Source organism: Vicia villosa, linkage group LG6 (genome assembly GCF_029867415.1).
Source record: "Vicia villosa cultivar HV-30 ecotype Madison, WI linkage group LG6, Vvil1.0, whole genome shotgun sequence".
Lineage (NCBI taxonomy): Eukaryota > Viridiplantae > Streptophyta > Magnoliopsida > Fabales > Fabaceae > Vicia > Vicia villosa.
The window spans coordinates 116,183,279-116,205,477 of NC_081185.1; positions in this window are offsets into that span (position 1 = coordinate 116,183,279).

A 22,199-nucleotide genomic window follows, 5' to 3' on the forward strand; every position below is an offset into this window, starting at 1 on the left:
GAATAAAAGGGCTAATACGGGAGGGAATTCCTCTACAGATGGCAAGGAATTCAATTTTTGGGATAAGGATTTTGATGGTCTAAATCATTTATATGACCATATTCATGCCAATGAGGATGTCCACAAAGTCATGGCTCTTAGTGCTCCCAATCTTCTTCAGCATTTGGGTACTTTCTTGATGATGAGCTACATTATGGGTCGTGCCATATTTGAAGTTGTTGATTCATCCAACCAGCAGGCGAATGAGTTGAGACTCACCTTGAATAGGACCAAAGAGGCTCAAGACACCAATCATACCCATTTGGAATATGCCAACGAAAAAATCTCTAAACTCGAAAAATATGAAGAGTCAATCAAGAATGATGTGAGTTGTTATTGAGCGTAAAGGAGTCTACAGAGAATATATAAAAGGAAAAACTCTCTTAAGCCGAGAAGGAGTCGCAAGAACAAATTAATTGCCTACTAGTTGAGCTTAAAGATGACCGTATGAACGGCTAATTGCCAGGAGATCTGGATTTTGAAAATGCTAAAGCTTAGGTTTTATGCTTGTACCCCAATTTGGACTTGCCCGAGATGGACTTTTCATGGAGGTGGTAGATAGTCGTATGGTCGACAAGATGGATCCTAGATCGCTGAATTAACCTTTGACCTCTGATCTCAAACTATCAAAATAACCTTTGCTTTCTACTGCCAATGGCAATCAGGAAATTGATCCAGTCGTAGTTGAAGGTGTTGGAGGTGAGAAAGTCAGAATTCCAAAACCCACTTCTTGATATTAGGGTCTACTTTTTATTTTTAATCCATTTAGGCCGCCCTATGGAGGACTAGGGTCTAAAAATTTACTAAGACCTTAGAGGGTTCACGTGGCCTCCCCTCGTGGATGACTTAGGTTAAAATATTTATTGAGAGCCCAAAGAGTTCACATGGCCTTCCCATGTGGAGGATTTGGGTTAAAATTTTCATTGAGATGCCAGAGGGTTCACGTGGCTCCTGATTATGGAGGACTTGTGTTAAAAGTTTCATTGAGATGCTCAGAGGGTTCACGCGGCCTCCTGCTTGGAGGACTTGGGTTAAAATTTTCATGGAGAGCCCAGAAGGTCCACGTGGCCTCCCCATGTGGAGCACTTGGGTTAAAATTTCACTAAGAGCTCAGAGGGTTCACGTGGCGCCCCCTGTGGAGGACTTGGGTTAAAAAATTTAGAGAGCCGAGAGAGTTCCCGGAGCCACCCCATTTTGAAGATTTGGGCTAGTATTTTTATAGAGCTACCACCCTTTTGTTGATGTGCTTCTTTGAAATCAATGATCGGAGAAAAATGAAGTGCCTCATGTCATACCCTAATTTTTGACCCCCTGAGATGTCATAATCTTTTAGACTTTTCATCAAAGACAAAAATAGATACTCAGAGCAGTCACTTGTTCATCTGATACCCAGTCTAGGGTTTTGAGCCTCATCAAGGACTAAAATAAGGGATCACATTTGGGAAACCCTAGAAAACTCCAGGGGATCACTCAAAGGCATCAATCATCTTCAAATGGCTCATATAACAATATCCATTGGGCATTACACTCCAAGCCAAGATCCATAGTCATCAATTTCATTTGGTCGACAATTAGGGTTTTTGACCTAATTCACCAAGATAGTTGACTTTTAATCAGGATATGGATCCAAAACTCAAAGCATGACTCAAGAGCTTCTATTCCCTCAATATAATCCATTCTCATTACTCATTTGAAGAGAAGATTTTGATTCATCACAAAAGTCCAAGAATTCACTTCATCTGAGAAAGTCAACTGCACAGGATCACCTTTGACTTTTTGGAAATTTTGGCCAACCATGACTTTTGAAGTTTTAAATCATCAATATATGATATTTGAAGTCATTTGATCAAGGAAAATCAAGAAAATTAATCAAAAATCAAAAGTCAAAAGTTTGACTTTTCATACTTAGAAATTTTTCTAAGTGTTTTCAAGTGATTTTTGCCACACTTTGGAAGGGATGTTCTCAAAATTTCACCTACAAACTGAAAAAAACTCCCAACATGAAAGTTGTAGATTTTGATCCAATAAACAACTTTGACACATATGATGTTTTGGCTAAAAATCAATCATTGAAGAGTTATGGAACTTCAAAGTGGCTGCCTTCACAAAACATGCAAGAAAACCCTAGTTTTCTTCAAACTTTATGGGACTTTTTCACTAATTTCCCTAAAGAATTTGGGCAAAAACTAAACTAATGAATCAAAGTACATATTGAGGGCTTTCCAAATTGTGCTCAATCTCTCCCAAATTCATTTTGAGCTAAGAGATATGATTGACCAAAGTTAGGCACTTGAAGTGAAAATTATAGGTCATGTGCAATTTGAAACTTTGTAATTTTGTGCAAGTAACTTCTCTAAATGATGCTACCCGACCACTAATGCATCTGAAAACATGCCATACATCCAAATTCATCATTGCATAAGGATTAGAGAAGATTCCCAAAAAACAAAGGCATGTGATTATGTAATGATTGCATTTTTGAATTTATGGCAAATGGTGAATCATCAAGGAATCTTGCTCTAAGCCAATTAGAACTCTCCTCTGAATCAGAAATGTTCCCTAAGATCATACAAGATCAATGGTTGGGGAAGATAGCCCGAAAATGCATCATTGCATTTGGGATATTTTCAAATTTTCTTCATGGCTAAGAAACTAAACTCACTTCACTAAGCAAGCTTGCTATGTTCAATTGCTCTGAGCCATTTGTCTATAAATAGAGGGCTCTTTCTCATTCAGAAAACACACCAAAGCAACCATATTCCTTGCTTTCTCTTTCTCTTCTCATGCTTATGGTTTTCCAAAGTTCTTTGGCAAGAAGAATCGTTTTCTTCAAACCAGAGCTTATCTTTGGAAAGTAAGCATTCTAACATCTCAAGGGGGCTCATTTGAGGTGATCCAAGCACCTGGATCACTTTTGTAGGTGGAGGAACACCATTGTTGCTCTCACTTTGGAGCTGTTGCAGTTGGAGGTCCATAGAGCAATTCAGAAGGTTTCCAACAAAGCCAAGCATCCAGACACATTCCTTAGGTCATAGTGAAGCTGTTCAGATGGCTGCAGCTCATCTGTAACTCAAGATTCATCACCCTCCATGTCCACTTGAAGCTCAAATCGAAGGAGGTCCATAGAGCAATTCAGAAGGTTTGAAGTCACAATAAGCATTCAGTTAGCATCACTGAGTTCCAAGGAAGCTTTTGGGATCATTCATACAAGCCCGGGTGCTCTCTATCATCCTCACGACCTCCATTTTCAGAGGTAAGTTTCTCAACTCCATCTCTTTAATTCATGTACTTCTTTGGTTAAAGCTCGATACCATTTCATTCAGCATCATCAGAGGATTAAAAACCCTCTATCATCAGTCATTTATACTTCAGTATGATCATTTAATTTAAATTTCAAATTTTAGGGTTCTTCACGTAATTTAGTTAATTCAGTAGATGTAGTTAATATAAATTCATGTTAGTTACATGTCTGGATTCGTGAGGAAATTTAGAGCAAGATTGATGTTTACATCATGCCATTTAGTTGAGAAACCAGAGAGTTAGAATTTTGAAAATCCTTGAGCTCGAGGAAGAAGACGACCATGGTGGCGCGCGAAATTCAAATCTATATGCTAGGTTTATTTTATTTTGAATGGAATGCGTTTTATAAACGAATTCATCGTTTGCCCTAGTGGCCTCACATGCGCTCTTAGTCTCCTCATGCCTCAAGTCTGGGGTTCGAATCCCCCTCGCCCCAGACTTTTTGTTTCTTTTATTTTTTCAATGATTTACCACTTGTTTGAAAATATAATGATCTGGATGTGTGTCATAAACACCAAGCGCGCGTTGGCCCAGTGGTGTTATTTTGGGTTAGTGACTTGGAGGGCGTGAGTTCAATCCCTCTAGGTGACAAAACCTTATTTTTTAGCACTCTTTTTCATTTAATTTCTTCACAACTTTAAACAATTATTTAACCTATCAAATTAATTCATTTTGATCTCATTTTTTACACACTTGTCATTTAATATATCTATTTTGTGAATAATCAAAAAAATCATAAAAATATTATTTATTTCATATATTTTTATTAGGTTTAAAATAGTATGTTTTAAGTGTTTTCTTAAATACTTTGAAAATATATATCTTCATTTTGTTTTAACCTAATTATTTTGTGAATAATCTTATGATAAAACCCTAATTATTTAGGTCTTAATTAGGTATAAGATTTCATCTTTGCCTTAATTAAGTTGACTTTTGTCAATATTCAAAACAGTTTTCAGTCTCCGATTAAACAAATGATTAAGGTCTTCAAACAACAAAACCTTATATCATTTCAATCTCATTCAACATTGAATCATTTTCAATGGGCCTCTAATAGAGTATAAGTCCGAGCACCTTTTTCTTTTCATAGCTTGTTTTCCAAAAACTGTATTTTCAAAATCTTCTTTCTGTTTTCAAAACATTCTTCTGGTATTTGAAGGGCATTATTCCCGGTGAAACTCTTCAGATACCTATGTGACCTTTGTCCATCTTCACTTCTTCTGTTTTCAAAACCTTTAACTGTTTACAATAAATATTCAACTGTTATCAATAAAACAACAAAAATTGCTGGTAAGGCTTTGTACATACTTCTTCAAAGGCCTCCACTCCATCCAGGTTAGGCTTTACAAGCTTTCAATTTACAGTCTTTATTTAAATTACTGTCAAATATAGAACTGTTTATATATTGTTTAGAACTACGTTTGAGTGTAAACCCTAGGACAGTTAAACTATATATATATTATAGGAATATGGCCTAGGATTGAGAATGTCTTCCCGGTGAAGGCTCTTTCCTAATTAGAGATCTGTAGTTCAAACCCCCAAGATGAATTATTCCAGGTGAAACATCTTGGCAAAACCTTAGAACAAAAAAATAGGACACATCCACCCAAAGAGGAATTATTCCCGGTGAAACCTCTTACCCATTTGCTTAAACCCAAAATAAGTTCAAAACCACATAGCTTTCTCTTGTGCTATAACAAGGACCCTCGATGACCCTCGATTAGCCTCCTCTTGGGCTTTGTACAAGGACCCACATGCTTCTTAAAAGCATTTCCAGCTTCCTCTTGAGCTTGTATACAAGGATCCATCAGGTTTCTTATAAACATAGGAACAGGTCTTTAGTTACCTTTTAGCCTATCCTGGTGAGTTTCCTCCATTCTTTAAACCAGATTTTAAACAAGCTAAGTTTGTCTCAATTTCACATTGAGCACACCTTTTGGAATGAGAGACATGGACAGTCTCTGTCACCCTTATCTTCATCAATATTCCTTAGCAGAGTCTAGGATCCATATTTGCTTATCACCAGCAAGTGTCAGCCTTAATCTTGGGCTTTAAACAAGAAGTCTCCACTAGATATTCTTTCTGCCATTCATTTTAACAAAAATCTCTGGAAAGGGTTAGCCTCCAAATCATTCTTCCATTTTAACAAAAATCCCTGGAAAGGGTTAGCCTCCAAATCATTCTTCCATTTTAACAAAAACCCTGGAACGGGTTAGCCTCCATACATTCTTTCATTTTAACAAAAACCCCTGGAAAGGGTCAGCCTCCAAAATCACTCCTTCAAATCCAAAGATTTATTCCTTTAAGGGATAAATTCCCTAAAAGAGTCAAAACCCCTGGAAAGGGTCAGCCTCCAAAAACATGATAAAAGTTCAGTCTTTTGACAGACTATTTCTCCAGCTGAGTCAAAATCCCTGGAAAAGGGTTAGCTTCCAAAAAACATAAAAATAAATTAGTTTGTTAAAACCTCTAGCAGAATAAAACTCCCCCAGTGAGTCTTTCATTTTTAAGTTAGCCACAACCTTGGGCTTTGTACAAGGCAGATAAACCATATTCCCCTGTGTCAAAGATTCCTAATCTTAAGGATCTTTTCCCCATAGAGTCTTCCACACTCAGTTTCTTTAAAAGTCCGCCACAACCTTGGGCTTTGTACAAGGCAAAAAATAATATTCCCCCCAGCTAGAGTAGCCACAACCTTGGGCTTCATACAAGGCACAAATTAATAACTTCCTCAGTTAAGAGTCAGCCACAACCTTGGGCTTTGTACAAGGCACACAAAATAGAGTCATCCATAGTCTTAAAAAACTCAGTTTCCTCAGCAGTTAGCCACAACCTTGGGCTTTGTACAAGGCACACAAAAAATAGAGTCTCCCTAAATAGAGTCAGCCTCAATTTTGGGATTTGTACAGAACACCAAATAAAATCCATCAAATAAACACTCTCCAACTAGAGTCAGCCTCAATTCTGGGCTTTGTACAGAACACAAAAACTCTTTAGTTTAAATTCTCCCCAGTAGAGTTATCTTTCAATAAGTCAATAAATCAATCAAAAGCCTCAAGCTTGGGCCTCATTCAAGCCAGCTAAAAAATCAAATCTTTCAAACAATAGATAGACATAGCTCATCTTCATAGGTAGATATTTCTCTTATCTCACCACAAACAAACAATCATTTTAAACAATCATCTTTTCAAACAAATCATCATTTCTCCCATTTAGGACACTGAAAGGCATGCTCTGGCAACACACCCAGACTTGTACGACCCTTTCCCTAATTTGGTTGAGAATCTTTCATTTTAGAGGCACGATGGCTGTCATACTTGATCAACCAAGTAGACTCCCCTCTTAATGAAACATCATTTTTTTTAGCTTTTTTGTCACTTTTAAAATGTTTGGGTGGAATAGTAGAAATACCTCTCTGTAAAGATGATTTCATGTCTCTTTATTGTAAACAGAGATTTAATTCAAAGCTTCAACCTTGAGCTTCAAGCAAGGCACCAAAAATCTTTTAATTTCCCTAGTTAGTTCCCCGAACTACATTAAGCTCTGACTTCCACTAGGGATATGTAGGCATGAGGTTCACAAGGAATCTCAGCGAGCTAATAAAATACCAAAAATAGTCAGTTTGTCTGTCTGTCTGTCTTTTTAAATCAATTCAATTCTCTCTCCTAACACAAAGGAGAAACTTTCCCAATCATTAGCAATAAACACAATCACAGTGACACAGAGAAGGTTCCCGTAGAGTACTACGGATATGTAGGGTGCTTAAACTCTTCCCTATGTATAACCGACCCCCCGAACTCCAGAATTTCTAGTCTAGGTGAAATACCCACACTTAGCAAACTCCTAGGGTTTAGTTGAGATCTTTTTTCCCCTTTCCTACTCGTAGGACAATAAGAAAGTTCGTGTGATATCGTAGGAAGAACTGAAACAAAATTCATCCCGCCCCGGGCGCATTCTCCTTCCAAATTTCGCGTGAAGGGTCTAGCGTGCCGTCCTCCCAAGTGAAACGGGGAGGTAAAAAAAACGACACCACACCTTATAAAAAACACATGCCCTTGCAGGGGAAAAGAGTGCTACTTTAGGTCACCATATTATTAAAAGACCATAAATCTTGGTTTTACAACTTATTATGGGAGAACTAAATAAAAACAAACAAGATAAAATTAAAAGAAAATGATCGCCATGATGAAATAATGCCTCAGACTCCTAGCACTGCTAATGGGGGGACTGTTGTTCCGTCCAGATTCTCCAACTTATAGGCTTCATGGAACCGTTTTTGTGAATTATTGAAAGGTCATTCCCAGTTGCGTTGTAACTTACCCAATTTTGAGGGAAGATTGTAGCAATATGTGTGACTCTCTTTGGAAATCCAAGTGAACTTTTTGTTTTGAGCCCTTGATTAGCAATTTGTAACCAAATGCAGATGGAATTCTGTTGAAATGTATGTTACATGTGGTTTTGTTGTAATGAAAATTGGAATAAAAATTTGAATGAAATTTGAATTGTGTTAATGTAGTGAAGTGTAAGTTTGAGATTTGAACTGAAAATGAAATCATGTTTGTTTTGAATTAGAAATGTAAATTGAAATGCATTTTGAAATGTGAATTTGAAGTGAAATTTTAATTTGGAAATGAATTCATGTTGTAATATAGAAAACGTGAATTGTTGTGGTGAAAGTGTGAATATGGTCCAAACACAAATGCTTGGCTCAAATTGCTTGAAAACATGGCTCATATTGCTTGAAATTTGGCTTGAGAATAGAGTTGATCAATGCACTTGAAACATGACTAGAAAAAAAGCTTGAAGTGGCTTAGCAAATATGACTTTGAAACATGGCTTCAAGCTTGAAAATGTTGACATGAGAATTGACTTAAGCTCAAAAATCAAATGTTTTTCTTGATTTAAAACTTACTATTCAACTTAAAAAATGTCTTTAAATTAAATTAAAACAAAAAATAAAATCAAATTGAACATTGAATTTTAAATGAAAAAATGATTAAAAAAAGTTGACCATGGATTCCAAAGTTGACTTTGACCTTTGACCACAAGTTTTGACTTTTGAAATGACCTTGAAAAAATGGAAGGATGCATGATAAATTGACTGGAAAAAATGATGAGGACCAAAAGAAAATGGTTGACTTTTCTTTGACTTTCCAAAAAGAAGAAACCATGCATCAGATGCATATATGAAATGGGCAAAGGGAAAAAATGGGGTATGACAATCGTAAACATAAACTAACAAAGTTGTAAATTGAGGAGAAATATTCTTGAAAACCAATGAGTGATCAACTTGGATTTGAGTATATCCAAAAGAAATAAGAGTGAAAGTAAGCTTGTGATTCGATTGACTTCTTGTGTGCTTTAAACCATGCAAAGATTTATGTAATTTGCACACTTTAGTTGAACCAGTAGAATTAAACAATTAAAAGCCAAGAATTATAGACATATAGACTTCTTCGATTTGGCGTTATATTGTCTAATTGTCTGAGGAATCAACTTTTGGCGGCTGCTAAAGCTATCAAAACTCTCACATTCGTCAATTTGACAATTGGGCTGAAGGTTTCAAAATAATTAACACCCTTCATTTGAATGAATCCTTTAGCAACTAGTAGGACTTTGTATCGTTGAATAGTGCCATCAGCATGATATTTAATCCTATAAACCCATTGACATTTGTACATATTTGGAATGTTTAGGCCGGTCAGGAAAGCCGGCATAAGATGGAGGAAGCGGATTTAGAATAAGACGGATAGGAACTAAGGTGACACTTTAGAACCATCAGGTCGGCAGGACTGCCCTGTTAGTAGGTCGACTCATAGCCTTCCAACTCAGCAGAAACAAGCTTTCTAGCTCGGCAGATATCACTTCAAGTAGGGTCGGAACTATCCACCCTAGTCAGCCGTAACAGCCATCTACACACGAAAGGACTCCGTCGTTACAAGAGTTACAATCTCTTAATTGCTGACGACGGAGGCTACTGTCACTCACTCATTATGGAGGGAATCCGAGTTTTCTCGATTAATGATGGTGATTATTGCTCCAACAGCTATAATTAGGACTCCCAGCCGAGGGATAAGCAAGACACTTCTTATCTTGAGCTTTCATCACTTGCACTGCTCAAATCCCTAAGGCTAACATTTACAAACTCATGTGTGACCTCACCGGAATCTTCTTCTGGGAGGTAATCAAAAATTTTCTGCAGGAATATTTGGCGCCCAGCGTAGGGCCTAGGTAGAACTTTCCCAAGCCGCATACCCTTTCATTTAGTTTTGAACTCAAAATGTCTATACCATCACCCAACAACGAGGATCCTCCACCTGACATGACTCACTTACTGGCTATGGTAGAGGATCTAAGACAGCAGAACAAAACTCTTCAGACAGTGTCTAAAATATGCAAACCCAAACGACACAGGAGGATGAATTTCTAGAGGAACCTCTTAACCTCCAGCCCTTAGCAGAGACTGTTTGGGAAGATATGGTGCCAGAGAACTTCAAACCTCCTCACTTTCCCTCCTTCGATGGCAAAAGCAGTCCCCAGGAGCATATCATCATTGTGATTAATCAGACGGCCATAGTTGGAGATTCAGACTCTCTGAAGTGCAAATTGAGGGTCGGAACCTTCAAAGACATGGCGTTACATTGGTACATGAGCTTACCTAGGGCATTCATCCTAGGGTACTCCGACCTGACCAGAGAGATGGTTCAGCACTTCTCAGCTAGCAAACATAGGAAGGTGTCCACCACCAGTCTCTTCAACTTACGTCAGGGGCCATCTGAGTCCCTTAGGGAGTACATGGCTCGTTTCAATGAGGAAACCATCTATCCCATTCGAATCAAGAAATGTTTGTTGGAGCATTCTAGAACGGTCTCCGGGCCGGTAATTTCAATGAATCCTTAGCACAGAAGCCGACTTCCGACATGGAAGAAGTAATGAACCACGCTGACTGCCATGTCAAGGGAGAGGAGAGCAACATGGAAAAGCATCATCGAGATACCCGAGAAAAACCTCATAACAAGTCGGATAAGAGCACCCTCTAAATGAAACGGTAAAATCTACCGGGAAGTTTGGAAACAATTCAAATATTTCAATTTTTGGAAAAGGCCGAATTTCTATCAGATTGAAAGATGGAACTCTAAACTTTATTGGTGATGATTTATATGCTCCTAGTCTCCATCATAATCTCTTGAGTATGGGACAACTGTCAGAGAAATGTTTCAACATGCAAATTCACAATGGTTTTTGCACGTTGATTAACAGAAATGGAAGATTTATCACAAAGGTAAGAATGACACCGAACCGCCTATTTCCTTTGAAAATTCAACATGAAAATTTCCTTGCTTGACTTCTATTATTCGAAATGATGATTGGCTGTGGCACATGAGATTGGTCACTTTCATTTTTCTGGCTTGAATTACTTGTCAAGAAAATAATATGTTTTTGGATTGCCTGTTGTGAATATTCCAAATGGAGTATATGAGACTTGTCAAATTGGGAAAAAACATAGAGAGCCATTTCCAACTAGAATGTTTTAGCGAGCGAAGAAGCTGCTAGAGATAATTCATTCAGACTTGTGTTCATTGGAAATACCAACACCAGGTTGTTGTAAGTGTAACATCCCGATTTTATTAGTTATTTATTTAATTAGAATTATTTGGTGTTTTGGTATTTATTTGTTTTATTTAATTATTGTTGGGGTGATAATTAATTAATTATGTGCTATTATGTTAATTTATCTATTTGAGGAATCGGTAGAATAATAGTGAATTAGCTAAATGGGCCCAATTAAGTTAGAAAGAATAGATGAGTGGGTTAAGCCCAATATCAATTAGAGTTATTAGAGAGTTTGTGAAGTAATAACCTAATTAGAAGGAAAGAGAGAACGATAGAAAGAGGAGAAAAAAGGCTAAGAGAAGAACAAAGAGGAGAGGATTGTAGATTTCATCAAGAGGGTGGAATGAATCAAGAGGTCAGGTTTAGAATCCAAGTTAATATAGGTTACATGATTGGGTAATATGTTTGTCTGTGTAATCTCTTCATCTTTCAATTTCATGAAATCTATAAATGTAAGGGTTTATGCTACTTTCTATAGATTTGTGAGTTTAAACATGATTTTGATGATGAATGTTCTAGCTTGTATTTATGTTTCTATACATGATTCTATGAGTGGGTCTGATTATATCATATGAATAGAGATTATATGTGGCTTTTTCATGAAACCCTAGCTTATGAATAGAATCCATTAAAATGCATAACTTACATGCCATTGGTGATTATATTGAGTTATATGAGATATATACATGATATAAGAATGAAATTTATGTTTAATTTTGGACTGGAAACAATTTTGGGTTGAAAATTGGGAGAAATGAGTTGTTGTCATCGCAGAGAAAATTCTACAGAAAACGTAGAGGGCACATCGCGCGATGTAGCGCACATAGCGCGCTGATTGGATTTGCGCAGACCTTTTGGCAGAATGTAGCGCACGTCGCGAGCTACGAGGGTAGGTAGCACCGGAAATTCTGACTTAGCACACGTAGCGAGCTTCTGGGCGCGTAGCGAGGCCTGTAGCTTGGAAATGAACATTTTTATTTCTCGCTTTGGCTTTTCTGAAACTGCATGCTATTGATTTATGATTAATTAATATGAGTTTTAATTCATTATTTGGCATGATTATGAGTAGTGTATCGATGAATTTCCAAGAGAATCTTAATTCTTGAATATATGTGTATTATGATGTGAATTTAGGAAGGTTAGCGAAATACATGTTGTGCTATGCTTAAATATGTTTGATTGATTGTGTGTGCTATTGGATGCAATGTTTGAAATTAAAATCATGTTGCGTATGTAATGCAATGTTGTGAGAAGATGTGATTGTGTAGTTTAAGAGATAGAGAGATCGTCTTAAATGCATGAGTCTTGTTTTGTTGGACACGTACACAAGCATGAGTCTATGAAAGTGGCAATGCTGGATAATCTCGCGAAGGTTATTTACTTGTCCCAAATCTAACGTCGAATAGGATTTGAAAGCTTAAATCCGAATGAAGTTTTGAGGTGGTTATCTAGTCTGTAGAGAATGACAATCGGCTTGCCGGAAATGATAACAGAGGGATCCACATGCATACTGCATAGAGTCACACTACAGTCGCTCATGTCGGTGTGAATTGTGTTTCGTGTGATTATGTGGAATGATTTGTGTAGAATAACTAATTGTTGATTGATGTATATATATGGAAATTTGTGAATTGATAATTGTATACTTGATGATATTTCATTATTGGATTACAATTGTTGAGTGGGTAATTGAATATGATTACTTGTATGACAGAATTTGTTTGGTTGATTTTAAACATGTTAACCTTGATATATGGATATTAAAGCATGTTTAAAGAAGAGTGATGAATTGTGAAATGTATGCTTGTTTATGTTTTGCATTTCCCATTATTATGTTTTCTATAATAATTTGAATTCTCACCCTTCTGTTTGAATTTTACCCTTTGTTGGTAACGTGCAGGTTCAGACGAGTAGTAGCTTGTTTGAGGATTAGCCGAAGACTTCCGAGTTTGTTATTTGATTAGGTAGCGAGTCATATGCTCTGATCATGTAACACTTGGGGGGTTTCTTTAGACTTATACTTATATTTGGAGATTGCTATTTTCTATGTTTTGTTTGATATTTTGGATATGTTGTTTAAAGGCTATGTAGCCTAGAGTATGAATTTCAAATAGCATGTTTGGAGATTTTAATTGAACTTGGTAGATGAATATAGTATGGGATATATTCATTGAAACTTTTGATAGCAATCCTATTATTTTCCGCAAGCGTTTATGCATAATGTATAAAAACATGATATATTAAATATGTGTTACAATATGATTAATGCATATTATGAATGTTGTATGTTTGGTTTTGGATTTTCATTGCGGTGGAAATTAACATGTGACGCCCTTTTTCTTTTATGTATAATTACTCTGTGAATGTTATGTTACAATTTAGGGTTAGAAAAGGGGTATTACATTAGTGGTATCAGAGCATGGTCGACTAGTTGGTCAAAGTTGTTAATGTCTTTATTCCTGTTGTATTAGATTTGTGTATCTAACACGATCAATATTGTTTTTTCTGTTTTTGTTGTTTGTTGCATTAGGACGATGGTTGCTGGAAGGAATGATGATGCCATTGCTGATGCATTAAGGATGTTGGCTGGATCTCTTGGTCAGATTCCTCAAGCTAATGATGGAAATCAGAATGGTGATGATGATGATGAGTATCGTGCTTTGGGAAGCTCCAGTGGAACAATCCTCCTATTTTTGAGGGAGAGCATGAACCTGATAAGGCTCAAGCTTGTTTAAAGGCGATTGAGAAGATCTTTCGGGTTATGAATTGCATCGATACTCAGAGAGTGCAGTTTAGTACTCACATGCTTGAAAAGGAAGCTGAGGATTGGTGGGGTAATATTGCTTATAGGTTTGATGAGGAAGGTATTAAGGTTACTTGGGATCTTTTCCGTGATGCATTTTTGGAAAACTAATTTCCGGAAGATTGTCGTGGAAAGAAATAAGTGGAATTTCTTGAGTTGAAGCAAGGGAATGGAACTGTGGTGGAGTATGCTGCAAAATTCCAAGAGTTGATCAACTATTGTTCTCATTACATTACTATGAATGCGGAGAGGTCGAAGTGTTTGAAGTTTGTGAATGGTTTGAGGCATGACATCAAGAAGGTTATTGTTTACAATAGATTACTCGTTTTGCGGAGTTGGTTAACAAGAGTCGATTTATGATGAGGATAGTAGGGAGAGTGCTTCTCAATACAAGGCTTTGAATAAGAAGAAAGGTCAATACTGTGGGAAATCGTATGATGATAAGAAGAAGAAAGCTGGTTTTGGCAAAAAGCCAAGTGGGGGAGAATCTAGTGCTTCGGCTAAGTGTTACAATTGTGGTGTTGAAGGGCATCGTGTTGTTGATTGTTCCAAGGAGAAAGAGACATGTTTCAAGTGTTTCAAGATTGGTCAGAAGGAAAACAAGTGTGGAGTTGGTTCTGGTGTGACTTGTTACAACAGTGGTGAGCAAGGTCCCATTAGTACCAAATGTGATAAGCCGAAGAAAGAGCAAGCGAAGGGAAAAGTGTTTGCATTGTCTGGTGCTGAGGACACTACTGATGACACTCTAATCCAAGGTACGTGCTTTATTAATGGTACACCTTTGATTGTTATTATTGATACTGGTGCAACACATTCTTTCATTTCTTTGGATTGTGCTAAGAGATTGAATTTTGTGTTATATGATATGCGTAAAAGTATGGTTATTGATACACCTGCTATGGGTTCTGTTTCTACTTCTTTTGTGTATTTGAATTGTCCATTGAGTATCTTTGGTAGAGACTTCAGAATTGATTTAGTTCCTGGAACTGGTCCTGTTTCGATGGCTCCATATAGGATGTCAGCTTCTGAGTTGAAAGAGTTGAAGAGTCAACTTGGGGATTTTCTTGAGAAGAATTTTATTCATCCAAGTGTGTCACCGTGGGGTGCACCTGTTTTGTTGGTTTAAAAGAAGGAAGGTTTTATGAGGCTTTATGTTGATTATCGATAATTGAACAAGGTGACGATTAAGAACAAGTATCCACTTCCGAGGATTGATGATTTGATGGATCAGTTGGTTGGAGCTTGTGTATTTAGCAAGATTGATTTGAGATCTGGGTATCATCAGATTCGTGTGAAAGCGGAGGATATTCAGAAGACTGCATTTAGAACGAGGTATGGATATTATAAGTATTCGGTGATGTCGTTTGACTAATGCACCTGGTGTATTCATGGAGTATATGAATGAATTTTTCATGATTATCTAGATAAGTTTGTGGTTGTGTTCATCAATGATATTTTGATTTATTCTAATAGTGAAGATGATCATGCTGAGCATTTGAGGATTGTGTTATCAGTGTTGAAAGAGAAGAAGTTGTTTGCTAAGTTTTCTAAGTGTGAGTTTTGGTTGAGTGAAGTGAGTTTTCTTGGTCATGTCATTTTGAGTGGAGGTATTTTTGTGGATCCTTCGAAGACTGAGGCTGTATCTCAATGGGAAGCTCCTAAGTTTGTTTCTAAGATTAGAAGTTTTCTTGGTTTGGCTGGTTATTACAGGAAGTTCATTGAGGGATTTTATAAGCTATCTTTGTCGTTGACGCAGTTGACTAGGAAAGGTCAAGCTTTTATTTGGACTTCACAATGTGAAGCAAATTTTCAAGAGCTTAAGAGAAGGTTGACTACGGCTCCTATTTTGATTTTGTCGGATCCGTTAGAACCGTTTGTTGTGTATTGCGATGCTTCTTTGTTGGGTTTGGGAGGTGCTTTGATGCAAAAAGGGCAAGTGGTAGCTTATGCTTCAAGACAACTTAAAGTTCATGAGAGGAATTATCCGATGCATGATTTAGAGTTGGCCGCCGTTGTGTTTGTTTCGAAAATTTGGAGGCACTATTTATTTGGATCGAGATTCGATGTGTATAATGATCACAAGAGTTTGAAGTATTTGTTTGATCAGAAAGAGTTTAATATAAGGTAAAGAAGATGGTTGGAATTCTTTAAAGATTATGACTTTGGTTTGAACTACCATCCTGGAAAAGCGAATGTTGTAGCCGATGCATTGAGTAGGAAATCATTGCATATGTCAATGTTGATGATTCGGGAATTAGAATTGTTGGAGCAATTTTGAGATATGAGTTTAGTTTGTGAAGCGACGTCTTCATGTGTTAAGCTTGGTATGTTGAAGCTCACGTGTGGCATTCATGATGAGATTAGAGAAGGTCAGAAATCGGATTTAAAATTGGTTGACCTTGTGACATTGATTAATCAAGGTAAAGGTGGTGACTTTCAGATTGATGAGAACGGTGTCATGAGATGTCGTGATCGAGTTTGTATTCTGGATGTTGCGGATTTGAGAAAGAGAATTCTTGAGGAAGGACAAAGAAGTGGTTTGAGTATTCATCCTGGTGCTACTAAAATGTATCAAGATCTGAGGAAATTATTTTGGTGGCAAGGTATAAAGAAAGATATAGCAGAGTTTGTTTATTCATGTTTAACTAGCCAAAAGTTAAAGATTGAAGATCAAAAACTGTTTGGTTTGATGCAACCGTTATCTATTCCCGGGTGGAAGTGGGTGGTATTTCTATGGATTTCGTTTCGGGTTTTCCAAGGGCTTTGAGTAATTGTGAGACGATTTGGGTCATTATGGATAGATTGACGAAGTCTTCTCATTTTATTCCGGCGAGGATGAATTATTCAATGGAAATACTTGCTAAGTTATACATCGAAAGGATTATGTGTTTGCATGGTATTCCGTCGAGTATTGTTTCGGATAGGGATCCAAGGGTTACTTCAAGATTTTGGGAAGGTTTGCAAAGTGCTTTGGGTACGAAGTTGCGTTTGAGTTCGGCGTATCATCCACAAACTGATGGTCAAACGAAGAGGGCTATTCAGTCGCTTGAAGATCTTTTGAGGTCTTGTGTTTTGGAACAAGGCGGAGCTTGGGATAGTTTCTTTCCTTTGATTGAGTTTACGTATAACAACAGTTTTCATTCAAGTATTGGAATGGCACCTTTTGAGGCTCTTTATGGTAGAAGGTGTAAAACTCCTTTGTGTTGGTATGAATCTGGAGAGAGAGTTGTGGTTGGACCCGAGTTATTTCAGGAAACGACGGATAAGATTAAGATGATTCAAGAGAAGATGAAGGCTTCTCAGAGTCGTCAGAAGAGTTATCATGATAAGAGGAGGAAGGCTCTTAAGTTTGAGAAGGATGAACATGCGTTTCTTCGACTTACACCAATAACGGGTGTTGGTAGAGCTTTGAAGTCGCGTAAGTTGACGCCGCGTTTTATTGGTCCTTATCAAATTTCGGAGAAGATATGTGAAGTGGCATATTGGATTGCATTGCCATCGTTGCTTTCTAATCTTCATGATGTGTTCCATGTGTCTCAATTGAGGAGGTACATCGCGGATCCATTGCATGTTGTTCGATTAGATGATGTTAAAGTAAGAGATAATTTGACGGTTGATACATCACCAATGCGAATTGAGGATCGAGAGGTGAAGAAGCTCCGTGGTAAGGAAATTGCTTTGGTGAAAGTGATTTGGGATGGAGTGGCCGATGGAAATATCACTTGGGAACTCGAGGATAAGATGAGGGAATCGTATCCGGAGTTGTTTGTTTGAGGTAATTTTCGAGGCCGAAAGTCTTTTAAGTGGGAGAGAGTTGTAACATCCCAGTTTTATTAATTATTTATTTAATTAGCATTATTTGGTGTTTTGGTAATTATTTGTTTTATTTAATTATTGTAGGGGTGATAATTAATTAATTATGTGCTATCATGTTAATTTACCTATTTGAGGAACTGGTAGAATAATAGTGAATTAGTTAAATGGGCCTAATTAAGTTAGAAAGAATAGATGAGTGGGTTAAGTCCAATATCAAATAGAGTTAGTAGAGAGTTTGTGAAGTAATAACCTAATTAGAAGGAAAGAGAGAAAGATAGAAAGAGGAGAAAATAGTCTAAGAGAAGAACAAAGATGAGAGGATTGTAGATTTCATCAAGAGGGTGGATTGAATCAAGAGGTAAGGGTTAGAATCCAAGTTAATATAGGTTACGTGATAGGGTAATGTGTTTGTTTGTGTAATCTCTTCATCTTTCAATTTCATGAAATCTAGAAATGTTAGGGTTTATGCTACTTTCTATAGATTTGTGAGTTTAAACATGATTTTGATGATGAATGTTCTAGCTTGTTGAATGTTCTAGCGTGTATTTATGTTTTTATACATGATTCTATGAGTGGGTCTGATTATATCATATGAATTGAGATTATATGTGGATTTTTCATGAAACCCTAGTTTATGAATAGAATCCATGAAAATGCATAACTTACATACCATTAGTGATTATATTGAGTTATATGAGATATATACATGATATAAGTATGAAATTCGTGTTTAATTTTGGATTGGAAACAATTTTGGGTTGAAATTGGGAGAAATGAGTTGCTATCATCACAGAGAAAAATCTGCAAAAAACGTAGAGGGCGCATCGCGATGTAGCGCGCATAGCACGCTGATTGGATCTGTGCATACCTTTTGGCAGAACGTAGAGCGCGTCGCAAGCTATGAGGTCGCGTAGCACCGGACATTCTGACTTAGCACGCGTAGCAAGCTTCTGGGCGCGTAGCGAGGCCTGTAACTTGGAAATGAATATTTTTATTTCTTGATTTGGCTTTTCTAAAATTGCATGCTATTTATTTATGATTAATTAATATGAGTTATAATTAATTATTTGGCATTATTATGAGTAATGTATGGATGAATTTCCAAGAGAATCTTAATACTTGAATATATGTGTATTATGATGTGAATTGAGGAAGGTTAGCGAAATACATGTTGTGCTATGCTTAAATACATGTGATTGATTGTGTGTGCTATTGGATGCAATGTTTGAAATTGAAATCATGTTGCGTATGTAGTGCAATGTTGTGAGAAGATGTGATTGTGTAGCTTAAGAGATAGAGAGATCGTCATAAATGCATGAGTCTTTTTTAGTTGCACACGTACACAAGCACGAGTCTTTGAACGTGGCAATGTTGGGTAATCTCGCGAAGTTTATTTACTTGTCCTAAATCTAACGCCGAATGGGATTTGAAAGCTTAACGCCGAATGGAGTTTTGAGGTGATTATCTAGTCTGTAGAGAATGACAATCGGCTTGCCAGAAATGATAACGGAGGGATCCACATGCATACTGCATAGAGTCGAACGTGTCGGTGTGAATTGTGTTTTGTGTGATTATGTGTTATGATTTGTGTAGAATGATTATTTGTTGATTGATGTATATATCTATATATATATATATATATATATATATATATATATATATATATATATATATATATATATGTGTGTGTGTGTGTGTGTGTGTGTGTGTGTGTGTGTGGAAATTTGTGAATTGATAATTGTATACTTGATGATATTTCATTATTGGATTACAATTGTTGAGTGGGTAATTGAATATGATTACCTGTATGATAGAATTTGTTTGGTTGATTCTAAACATGTTAACCTTGATATATGGATATGAAAGCATGTTTAAAGAAGAGTGATAAATTGTGAAATGTATGCTTGTTTATGTTTTGCATTTCCCATTATTATGTTTTCTATAATAATTTGAGTTCTTACCCTTCTGTTTGAATGTTACCCATTGTTGGTAACGTGCAGGTTCAGACGAGTAGTAGCTTGTTCGAGGATTAGCCGAAGAGCTTCCGAGTTTGTTATTTGATTAGGCAGCGAGTCATATGCTCTGATCATGTAACACTTAGGGGGTTTCTTTAGACTTATACTTATATTTGGAGTTTGCTATTTTCTATGTTTTGTTTGATATTTTGGATATGTTGTTTAAAGGCTATGTAGCCTAGAGTATGAATTTCAAATAGCATGTTTGGAGATGTTAATTGAACTTGGTAGATGAATATAGTATGGGATATATTCATTGAAACTTTTGATAGCAATCCTTTTGTTTTCCGCAAGCGTTTATGCATAATGTATGAAAGCATGAGATATTAAATTTGTGTTACAATATGATTAATGCATATTATGAATGTTGTACGTTTGGTTTTGGATTTTCATTGCAGTGGAAATTAACATGTGACGCTCTTTTTCCTTTATGCATGATTACTCTGTGAATGTTATGTTACAATTTGGGATTAGAAAAGGGGTGCTACAGTAAGTACTTTATTACTTTTATTCATGATTTCAGTAGAAAGACTTGGGTGTATTTCTTGAAACAAAAATCAGAAGCTTGTGGTGCCTTTAATACATTCAAGGCATTTGTAAAAAAACAAAATGGTTGTAGAATCAAGGCATTGAGAACAGACAGAGGCCAAGAATACCTCGTTGGTACAAGTTTCTTTGAGTAACATGGAATTGAGCATCAATTAACAACAAGATACATACCTCAACAGAATGGAGTTGCTAAAAGAAAGAATAGAACAATCATGGATATGGTGAGATGCATGTTGAAGGCCAAACAGATGCCTAAGGAATTTTGGGTAGAAGGTATTGCTACTGCCGTTTATATTTTAAACAGATGTCCTACAAAGAGTGTTCAAGAAAAGACTCCGGAAGAAGCTTGGAGTGGAAGAAGACCTTCAATCTGACACCTTAGAGTTTTTGGATGTATTGCATATGCCTATGTACGAGATCAATTGAGAAAGAAGTTAGATGACAAAGGAGAAAGATGTATCTTTGTTGGTTATAGTTCAAACTCAAAGGCCTATAAGCTTTACAATCCAGAGACAAAGAAGGTGATTATTAGTCGAGATGTGACTTTTGATGAAGGAGGAATATGGGATTGGTCCTCAAAGTCACAAAAAGATCTAATAGTGACTCTAAATGATTACGAAGAGGTGAATGTGTCGTACCCCAAAATTTGCCCTCATGTATTTGAAAATGTCATTTTATTTCAATTGAGTGACATAGCATATTTGGTAAGACTGTAAGGGTTGCCCGTATAAGGTCACGGGTTCGAATCTCACTTCTAACATTTGTACTGTGTACAAAAAATACATAAAATATTTTATTTCGTTAGGTTAATTAAATTTCTTTTAATATAAAAAAATATCAAAAAATATTATTATTTAAGTATCTTTTTTTTTAGAATTTAACTATTATTTAGATTTTTTTGGCTAATTTTGATCTATATTTGTTCATATTTCTACCATTCTCTCATATATTATTTTATGCATTATTACTAATACTTTTGTTTGTTAATTACGATGTACCACACTTGAGACTCTGGATATTTACCTACTGCATATCTTTGTCTATTTATCTTCTCGCATATTTTTAAATATTATATATCTGCTAATGGTTTGTAATAGTTTTAATTAGGATTTTAATTTCCGCACCTCTAATTATATAACTGCCTCGAAGCCATGTAATAGCGTAGGAACCTTTACTTTTCCGCAATTTATTTTCAGTAAATATATTAACTGCTAGTAATTAGGATTGTATGGCAAGATAATTAATCAATCGCTAGCTAACTTTAATTCAAGATAATATATCTGAATCTAACACTCATTTTACTATTCACACACTCACCTTTTGGGTTTCCCCTCTTCTGTTGCCTTCGATTATAACGTTCAAGTCCCTCGAGCGTAGGGATGCCTTAGCATATGCTGCCTTCGATTCAAAATCATCATCGTCCCTTCGGCATAAAGATCATAGTCCCTTCGAGTCGCCTACGATAAAATGATTTCGTCCCTCGAGTTTCCTACGATTAATGATGATGGTCCCTTCGGATTACTAAGGTATCCTTACATGTTGCCTTCACATCCAATGCATAGGATTTCCTACCTCTTTATGGTATGGATAGCTCCTATGACTATGCGATGACTCTCGATGTCCCTTTACATCCAATGTATAGGACTACCTGCCCCTTATATGGTATGGATAGTACTATCACTCAAGGAAAGTCTTTAGAATAGGAAAGACGTTACGAACTTTAAGGTAGGTAACTCTTAAGTGCTTGCTCACAACAAATCAAATGCTTTTCACACCCTATTTTTTAACATTGTCTTTTCAGACATTTTCAAAAGTAAACTGTTTTTCTAAACACACGCGACACAAATCAAACATTTCAAACAAACAAAGTGAGCTAAGCAATTAAGAGCCCACGGATAACCATAGATACAAAGGGTGCTTACACCTTCCCTTTGTATAACCTACCCACGAATTCAATCTCTTTCAAAAAAGGTCTTTTCTGTTCTTTTAGCCTTTCCTAAATTGGATAAAATAAAAGTCGGTGGCGACTCTTGCTCACCGCAACATTTGTTTGCGAAATAAAA